The sequence below is a fragment of the Glycine soja genome, chromosome 9 (genome assembly GCF_004193775.1).
Source record: "Glycine soja cultivar W05 chromosome 9, ASM419377v2, whole genome shotgun sequence".
Classification (NCBI taxonomy): domain Eukaryota; kingdom Viridiplantae; phylum Streptophyta; class Magnoliopsida; order Fabales; family Fabaceae; genus Glycine; species Glycine soja.
In genome coordinates this window covers 16,649,037-16,659,420 of record NC_041010.1, presented here as the reverse complement: position 1 = coordinate 16,659,420, position 10,384 = coordinate 16,649,037, and the positions used below count along the sequence as shown (strand labels likewise).

General features: G+C 44.1%; 1 non-coding gene across 1 annotated transcript; it reads right to left on the bottom strand.

The window, feature by feature from the left end:
- Positions 1-7,861: 7,861 nt before the first annotated feature.
- Positions 7,862-7,968, bottom strand: LOC114369075. Its single transcript, XR_003657534.1, has one exon. It is a non-coding gene; the product is annotated as a small nucleolar RNA R71 (small nucleolar RNA).
- Between the last annotated feature and the right edge of the window lie 2,416 nt (positions 7,969-10,384).

Below are 10,384 nucleotides of genomic sequence, written 5' to 3'. Positions count from 1 at the left end.
CCAAAAGACAGCTGTAAGCCGGGTTAATTCCATCACTTGGAAGGTAACCTGACAGGTATGGGGACCTATCTGTACAGGGAGGCCGATCTCTCCCCTAACTTCTCGGTGGGTGCCGTCAAAGGCACGGACCACCATGGAACTTGGCTTTAGATGGGAAGCATTAAACGTTAATTTCTCCAACGTGCTTTTGGGCATTACGTTTAAACTGAAACCGTTATCGATGAGCACCTTGGCCACGATGTGGTCCATGCATTTGACTGATACATGCAAAGCCCTGCTATGCCCTCTCCCCTCGACAGGGATTTCTTCTTCGGCGAAGGCGAGATAGTTGTTGGCGGTGATGTTATTGATGAGTCCTCCAAATCCTTCTATAGAGATATCTTGGGCCACATGAGCTTCGTTCAAGACCTTTACTAGCAAAGCCCGATGAGGCTCTGAGCTCATGAGTAATTCCAAAAAAGAGACCCTGGCCAGGGTTTTGTTGAGCTGCTCAATGACCTTGAACTCACTTTGCTGAATAATGCGGAGGAACCCACCTGCCTCCTCTAGCGATACTTCCTTCTTGCCACAGCCATCCCTTTTCTCCGGAAGACCTTTCACTGGAATATCCTCGTTCAGAGTGAGGGTCGTCTTGTCATTTTGTTTTTCCACCATCTTTGCCTTCCCTTTAACGTTTGCGGGTTGTGTCGGGGAGTGCAAACACGCGACCGCTGCAGGTCATGCCGCTCAGCCCCGTGATATTGGTTACCTTGGCTGACAAGGAGCTGACGTCGGTGGCCTCTTCCTTCCTTTCGCTTGGAGGTGCATACCTCCACGGGACTGCGTGGCTGTTTCGGTATGGAAACGGAATAGGTTTAACTACCGAGGGGTATTGGGGCTTTTGGGGGGCTGCGTCTTTGGTGAAATATACCACCAAAGGCTTAGGCCTTCCAAAACTTCTCTCATCTGCGGACTGCAAACATATATGCTGCTATTCACTCTCCTCATCGCCGACTTCCAGTTGGCCTTGATCTATCATCTGTTGCAACAGGTCCTCCACTGCTAAACATGTTTCCATGTTATGTGGCTCGCCGGGATGCATCAAACAGGAATCCTCTCCGTGCCCAACGTGGGGAATTATGCCCCTCTTTTGTAGGGCCTCATAAATAAACCTCCTAGGGGTCGTCACGTCCTTTAAAGGCTTAGACCTGCGCGGCCTACCCGATTCGACGACATTAACTGCTCCCCCTCCATGATTGGCGAGCGGGTTTGTTTTCACGTTGGGCTGATCCTCTTGAAACGTCAGCCATCCGGCGTCTATCAAATGTTGGACCTTGTATTTAAGGGCCAAGCATTTTTCAGTAGAGTGGCCCGGATTTTCCCATGGTATGTGCAAGTTGCGTCAGGGTCATACCACTTTGGAAAAGGAGGCTGGTAGATCTTCCCAGGAGATATCACATCCATCTGGTTAGCAATGAGGGACGGCAAGAGGCCTTCGTACGTCATTGGGATCAGGGTGAATTCTGGAACTGGCCTCGGGGGAAAGTTCCTCGTTGCGTTGGAACCGGTGCCAAAGTGGGCATTGCCGGCCAAGCGAGTCGTGGTTGGAGCCGGAGCTTGGGGGGCCTCCCTCTGGATGGGGGTGGGCGCTCTAGGCTGTACGGGTGCTGAATTGGAAGAGTTCCCGACGCGAGCTGAGAAGCTTGGGTGATGTTGCGCGTACTGATGGGTACCATGAGAGGTCTACGGTGGCTTGACCCATGCAGGCGTCGAAGTGATGGCATAGGTATCTCCTTCCTTCCTTTTTTCCCCAGTTGCTCCGATCCTCCTAGCATTGGTACTTGTGTAGGAGACGTAATCGAACTTCCCTCTCTTCAAACCTACTTCGATTCTCTCCCCTGCAAATACCAAGTCCGCGAAGCTGGAGGGCATATAGCCTACCAACTTCTCATAGTAAAACACCGGTAAGGTGTCTACCATCATGGTAATCATCTCCCTTTCGACCATGGGAGGGGCCACTTGTGCTGCCAGGTCTCTCCACCGTTGTGCGTACTCTTTAAAGGTCTCACTTTCCTTCTTAACCATGTTCTACAGCTGAGTGCGATCGGGAGCCATATCGGAATTGTACTGATATTGCCTAAGGAAGGAAGTAATCAGATCCTTCCAAGTACGAATGCGGGAAGCTTCCAGATTAGTGTACCAAATGACCGTGGCTCCAGCCAAGCTATCTTGGAAAAAGTGCATTAACAACTTTTCATCCCTAGAATGCACCCCCATCTTGCGACATTACATCTTGAGATGGTTCTTAGGACAAGTCGTCCCTTTGTACTTGTCGAAATCAGGTACCTTGAATTTTGGGGGGATATGACCCGCATCATCACGCATGACTGGTGGCGTGTAATTAGGTGGTAATCCATAAGGGTAAGGCACCCGGTTGTATCCAAAATGGGGGTTGCTGATGTGCCCCAGTGTGCTCCTTTCTCATCCTACCACGTTTGGGAGAGGATGGTGCGCGGTAGCTGGGAGAGTTGGGTCTGCTTCGGCAGCCAAACTAACAGCGGCAGCGGTGGCCACGTTATTCTCCATGATTTGTCTCATTCCTAACATGGCCTCCATCATGGAAGCCATTTGCTCTTTCAAAGCCGACATGCCGGCTTTCATCTGTTCCTGTGTCTCCTCTTGGTCACCCATCGTCCTAGATTTGGATTTGGTGCGATAGGGATGCCTTGGGGCGCGTTTAGTTATGGCGTTTTTCCTAAAAAAACCAAACGTGAGGAGTAGGTAAAGAAAAATGAATGCTTGCTAGAGATAAAATGCGGGAGTGATTTGATTCGTACTGATTTTTGGAATAAAAACATGGGATAAACTCAGAAAGTTATAACTAGTCAAGATCTGAGTGACAATAGAAACTTCCTAGCAATTTCTAATTATATGGGCCATTAAGTCTATCATGAGCTGACAATAGCTGAGAAGTCTGTGGATCTCCTCGAGGGCGAAGTAGGTGTCCGCCATTGCTTTGGCCTTGGCTTGCAATCGGGGAAGCTCTTGACTCCCGTTCAAGGTAAGAGCAAATCGGTCCATCCACATTGTTGCCTCTTGATGTAACGCGTCGATCATCCTTCCTCTAGCCTCCTTTTCTGCATACACTTGGGCATACTCGTCCGCCACTTTATGCTCGTGGGCCGTGGCTAGATTTAGTTCTTCTTGGTACTTGCTGACGATGGCTAACATGTTGGTCTCTCTCTCGCATAAACGCTGAGACAAGTTTCTTTTGGACCTTGAGCAAGCAGCTAACTCCTCTTTCAAGACCATGCTATGTGCTCGTGATTAGTCTCTCTCTTCCCTTTGAAGCTTGAGCTCACTGTTGCTGCCCCACAAAGCTCCACGGAATTTGTCTCGGCCATGCTCTTCCTTGTGAGGCCTCTTGGTTTCTTGTTCAAGGGCTCTTGCAGTTGCTGCATTTTCTTCTCGTAACCCGGCACACTCTTTCCGAACGTCTGTAGCGACCAACTTGAATTTTTCTTTGGCAAGTCTTGCTTTTCCTAGTTCGGTTTTTAGAGCCCGAACTTCTTCATCCTCTTCCGGAGCTTCGAAGCTCTCCTCTTTGATAATTTTCAACTTGGAGAGCCAATCTAACCCTCGTGTATGAACTTTCAGCCATTCATAATAACCACCGATGATGCCATTACAGATGCCCCTAAGTTCTTTATCTTTCCTTAACGGGCCTTCCCATGCCTTATGTACTCTTTGTATAACCTTGAAACTCTGCGCACCAAAATCTCTCACAAGGAAAGGAGAGAGACTCTCTTCCGTCGGTGCTCCACTCATGGGGTACCCTAACTGTCTTATAGCAAGTGCGAGATTGTAGTTAATGCAACCCCTCGTTCCTATTAACAGGATGTTTGGGTAGTCCCCACATGAGAAGAGAACTCCCTCGTTTCCTTCCTTCCATCGAGGAAACCAGTTGATTGTTCTGCCTCCTATCCCAGCCAAGTGTTGGTCCCAATCTACTCCTCTTTTTTCGACACACGAGCGATGGCTTCGGAGCGGACATGGATGCCTTATGTCTTGTTGGAATAGGTGAAAAACCAACCATATACAAAGAGCGGGTAAATATCAGATGATCCGTGCGCTACTCTTCTCGCACCTTCGGTCAAATGTGTCAAATAAGTTCGCCAAGATAGCTACCACCGGGCTCTCTTTGCTATGGTGATATGCAACGAAAGCATCAATTGCGGCTAGGTGCACCAAACCATCCATGATTGGAAAGAGGACAACCCCAAAGATTAGCAATGCTAAAACGTCCATAAACGGGACCCACTCCTCTTGATTCGCCATATCCCTTGCCTTGCCTTCTAAGTACTTTCGTGGGAGGCCCACTACGCCGTTTCGAGTTTTCTTTACACGATCCAATCCTTTCGCCGAATCCCTGACCACAACTGTAATCTTGCTCAAGGAGGGAAGAAACCTGGAGAAAAGATATAGTTTCCTTCCCCCAAGAGGACATCCTAGAATCTCCTCAAATTCTTCGACAGTAGGTACTAATTGGAAGTCTCCAAACGTGAAGCATCTCAAATGTTGGTCATAGTATTGGGTGAGTGATACAACGGCTTCTGTGGATATCTCTGATATGGTCAAATCTAAAATATTTCCGTACGCCTTGCGGAAGGCTTGCATTTGGAGAGGTCCCATCAACCGCCCTAACTCCTTAATGCTGGTGATATCTAGGCCCTTAATCTTGACTTGATAAAACCTTTTTCCAGTTTGATTTGTTCCCATGTTTTACTAAAGTGAAACAAAAACCCAGTGCGAATCAAAACTCCGACATCTATCATGGGTGGAATGGATGAATGCATGAAGAAATGCATATGACACAAATGCAATTTATGAATACGGGAGCCCGGGAAATTGTCTCCTTCTTAGATACAACGTCTTGGGGTAGCACGGTGCCCGACGTATGTATTTAAGAAGGTGACATGGACCCTCCATTGGTTTGCCAAAGAGAGGGGATCAAGACGAAACCCGTGCATGATAAGGCACAACATGGGAATGTACATAGTACGACACTATCCATAAACAAAAATAATCATAGGGGTACATGACATTTTGACTATATGCATGACAGTGTGAAAAAATGGCACGCAGTAGGGACCTCTATGGGAGAGAGCTAAAAGGGATTTTAACGTTAATTCCCAAGGTGGTCATATCTCTCTTGATGGTCTCTAGAGGTATCATCCCCTTTGAAGAACATATTACAGCAGTAGGGACTACTAGCAACAATATGTTGTGATGTGCCATCATTTTCTTCTATTTTCTAAACCCTTTTTGCACCATTTTAATTACTGATTGGTCTTAATTGTCAATTAATCAGGCAGTTTTATTATTTGGGCTCATTTAGCTAATTTGATGTTTTTAATCTAATTTCAGGAATTAATGAAACATTGGGCTTAATCCGGATTTTGGTTATGGACTTGAAGAGGGCAAATTAAGCAGCGCTTACCTTAGTTAATTTCTAATTAGGAAATTTCGCAATTTTATTTTATGTTGTTCAGTGTTTATTTCGTTTTGGGCCAGAGTATTGTAATAGGGCCCAGTGACTTTGAGTGACTATTTTTAAATAGCAGCCTTGCGATTCGTGCAAGGCATTCTGTGATGCTATTCATTATTCAGAGCTTTTGTTTTAGGGTTTTCGTTTTTCTGCTTAATGCTACTGTTAACGTAATGCAATTTTACGTTTTCTGTTCCTAATTACAATTTCGTTCTTGCTTCTTCTTCTACTCTCATTTACGTTTCTGTTTCATCTACGTTTCTGTTCATTTACGTTTTTGTTCATTTACGTTTCTGCTTCATGTTTCATTTGCGTTTTCTGTTTGAATCCATGGAAGGCTAGATTTTCTGGTGTTGTTTCCTTTTGAGGACGAAGCCCAACTCTCTTTGAGGTTTCGCTTGAAATGTGGTTCCCTGGCAGTTTTCCCTTCACCAGTTATCCCAAATTCGTGAATATTAATCAGTGCACGCTTCGTGTTCGATTAATTGCCTCTGAGCCTAACTTGCGTTCATGCTTAATGGACGAAGGGCTAACTAGTGTATGTGGTGCCTAATCACGTATTGACAACCCTAAGTTGATTTTCGCTTAGTAAATTGAAATAGGGTTGGATTAAGTGGTTGACTGTTAGGGACGAATTCTCCATAACCCAGGATAAGAGAATGGCTTCTAAATCAAAGGAAACAACCCGTTTTTAATATTAGTAATTTCGTATTCCAGTTTACTTGTTCTGCTCTTTAATCATAAAACAAACAAACCCCCCTCCCCCCCAATCGTTACTGTTACTGCAAGTATATTATGAACATTTGGTTTGTCACTGCTCGTTGGGAAACGACCTAGGATCACTTCCTAGTTACTGCATTTTCATGTTTATTTGATTCGGGTACGGCCTCGATCAAATTTGGCGTTGTTGCCAAGGAGCAGTGTCCAAAGGTTCATAATAGCTAGCTAGTGTTGTGTGTTTAATCCTTTCGTGTTTTATGTTTAATTGTTAGTATTGTGTTAGTATGTGTGTTAGTGTTGTCTAGTGTCCTAGTATTTTGTTTAATGTGTGTTCTGTTTCAGTTTTTCCATTAAGCGTTTCCCCTGTTTCAGTCTTGGGTGTTTTGCTGTGAAGATTGTGCTTGCAGCAAAAACAGAGTAGTAGTAGAAATCAATTAGAGACGGATTTTAGCGACCACCCATGCTGAATTATTTGAGATTTTTTGTTTTAGTAGCTAGGGTTGTTATTTTTGGCTGAATTTTTTGTGGTAACTTCTTTTAATCCATATTTTGTGTGAAAAATAGCTAGAGCCTTTAGTTTGGTCAGATTTGAAAGTTCCAAAAAACTAGCAAATTTTGTGTTTGTCAAAACTTCAAACGGCCATAACTTTTGCTCCGGTTATCAGAATCGCAATTATTATATATGCATTTGGGGTAGAAAAAAATTTCCTACGCCGTTGCAACCTGCCACAGGCCGGCTGAGGTCTCCATCGTCCAAACAAAGCGATTCTGTCAAAAGTTTTTTATTTTTCAAGTTTTATTCACTTATTTTTCTTAACTTACCATTTTTAGCTTTCATAGTTAGACTTTGAATTTTTGTCTGAAATTTTTTGTGCTATCTTCTCATCATTTTATAAGGTTGCTCACAAAATTTCAAGTCATTTGGATATCATTTGAGGGTAGCTGTAGTTCAAACCTACACCTTTATTTACATGACAAGGCAACTAGTTGTGTGCATGCTGAATGTAGTGTATGACTAGAGGCAATCCATCTGACTTACAACCCTTTGATCCTGAGATAGATAGGACATTTCATAGATTAGTTAGGCATCATTTTATACCTTTTGATCATTCTGAGCATTCCATAACTGGTGAATCTGTGCATTCTGTTATTGGTGATTTTGAACATCCTGATCTTAAGCATTATAATTTTGAGCATTCTGATTCTGAGCATTTTGATTTTGCACATTCTGAGAACATGGCACAACCTCCACCTCGTGAGAGGACTCTAAGGGAAATGGCTGCACCTGATTTCACCTACGAAAGCTTGTGCATCCAATACCCTGATGAGGATGTCCCATATGTTCTTAAAACTGGACTGATTCATTTGCTTCCAAAGTTTCATGGCCTTGCAGGTGAAGACCCGCACAAACATTTGAAAGAATTTCACATTGTCTGCTCCACCATGAAACCCCCAGATGTCCAAGAGGATCACATATTTCTGAAGGCTTTTCCTGATTCATTAGAGGGAGTGGCAAAGGACTGGCTGTATTACCTTGCTCCAAGGTCCATCACGAGCAGGGATGACCTTAAGAGAGTATTCTTAGAGAAATTTTTCCCTGCTTCCAGGACCACAGCCATCAGGAAGGATATCTCAGGTATTAGACAACTCAGTGGAGAGACCCTGTATGAGTACTGGGAGAGATTTAAGAAACTATGTACCAGTTGCCCCCACCATCAGATTTCAGAACAGCTTCTTCTCCAATATTTTTATGAAGGACTCAGTAATATGCAGAGAAGTATGATAGATGCTGCCAATGGTGGAGCCCTTGGAGACATGACTCCTGCTGAAGCCAGAAATTTAATTGAGAAGATGGCCTCCAACTCCTAACAGTTTAGCGCCAGAAATGATGCCATAGTCATTAGAGGAGTGCATGAGGTAGCTACAAACCCATCTGCATCATCTGAAACTAAGAAGCTTGAAGGCAAACTGGATGCATTGGTTAACTTGGTAACCCAGCTGGCCTTGAATCAGAAATATGTACCTGTCGCAAGGGTTCGTGGTTTGTGCTCCTCTGCTGACCACCATACAGACCTTTGCCCTTCCATGCAGCAACCTGGAGCAATTGAGCAGCCTGAAGCTTATGCTGCAAATATTTACAATAGACCTCCTCAACCTCAGCAGCAAAATCAACCACAGTAGAGCAATTATGACCTTTCCAGCAACAGATACAACCCTGGATGGAGGAATCACCCTAACCTCAGATGGTCTAGCCCTCAGCAACAACAACAACAGCCTGCTCCTTCCTTCCAAAATGCTGCTGGCCCAAGCAGACCATACATTCCTCCACCAATCCAACAACAGCAACAACCCCAGAAACAGCCAATAGTTGAGGCCCTTCCACAACCTTCCCTCGAAGAACTTGTGAGGCAAATGACTATGCAGAACATGCAGTTTCAGCAAGAGACCAGAGCCTCCATTCAGAGCTTAACCAATCAGATGGGACAATTGGCTACCCAATTGAATCAACAACAGTCCCAGAATTCTGACAAGCTGCCTTCTCAAGCTGTCCAAAATCCCAAAAATGTCAGTGCCATTTCATTGAGGTCGGGAAAGCAGTGTCAAGGACCTCAACCCGTAGCACCTTCCTCATCTGCAAATGAACCTGCCAAACTTCACTCTATTCCAGAAAAAGGTGATGACAAAAATTTACCTAACAATTTCTGTGCAGGTGAATCTTCTTCCACAAGTAATTCTGATTTGCAGAAGCAGCACATTCCCCCTCTTCCATTCCCTCCAAGAGCAGTTTCCAACAAAAAAATGGAAGAGGCAGAGAAAGAGATCTTGGAAACGTTTAGAAAGGTAGAGGTAAACATACCTCTGTTGGATGCAATAAAGCAAATTCCAAGATATGCCAAATTCTTGAAGGAGCTATGCACTAATAAGCGGAAGCTTAAAGGAAGTGAACGGATTAGCATGGGCAGAAATGTCTCCGCATTGATTGGTAAATCTGTTCCTCAAATTCCTGAAAAATGCAAAGATCCAGGTACATTCAGCATACCTTGTATTATAGGGAATAGTAAGTTTGACAATGCCATGCTAGATTTAGGAGCCTCTGTTAGTGTTATGCCTCTGTCGATTTTTAATTCTCTATCTCTAGGTCCCTTGCAGTCAACTGATGTGGTAATTCATTTAGCTAATAGAAGTGTTGCCTACCCTGTTGGTTTCATAGAAGATGTCTTAGTTAGAGTTGGTGAATTGATTTTCCCTGTTGATTTTTATATCTTGAATATGGAAGATGGATTTTCTCAAGGATCAGTTCCTATCATTCTAGGCAGACCCTTTATGAAAACTGCTAGAACTAAGATAGATGTTTATGCAGGCACACTGTCTATGGAATTTGGTGACATAACTGTTCATTTTAATATTCTGGATGCTATGAAATACCCATCTGAAGATCTTTCTGTATTTCATGCTGAAATAATTGACCATGTTGTTGATGAATACATGACTGATCTTTATTCTAATCTGCATGCCTCTCACTCTTCATGCATTGAGTCTGAAATTGTACTTGATCATATGTCTGAATTTGATGCTGAGAGTGAATCTGAGAGTGATATTGATTGCATGCCTGGTGGTGGTGTTTTACCTCTTGAGATTGATTTTATAGAGTCAGATAGGACTAACCATGTTTCAGGAAGTACACATACCTCTGACTTTCTTTATGAGGTAAAGGCTGAGAAACCATCCCCTTCCACCACTGTCCAGCCGACCACACCAGAATTGAAGCCTCTGCCATCAAATTTAAAATACGCTTACTTGGATGATAGCAAGAGTTTTCCAGTGATTATATCTGCCTCCCTTACTGATGAGCAAGAGGAGAAGTTGTTGTCAGTTCTCAAGAAGCATAAGAAGGCTATAGGCTGGACCCTGGCGGACATTCCTGGTATTAGCCCATCCACATGTATGCATCGAATAAATTTAGAGGATGGAGCTAAACCGGTAAGACAACCACAGAGAAGACTCAACCCGGTGATTCTTGATGTAGTGAATAAGGAGATAACCAAGCTTTTGCAAGCTGGAATCATTTATCCTATCTCCGATAGCCAATGGGTGAGTCCCGTCCAGGTAGTCCCGAAGAAGACTGGCCTCACAGTG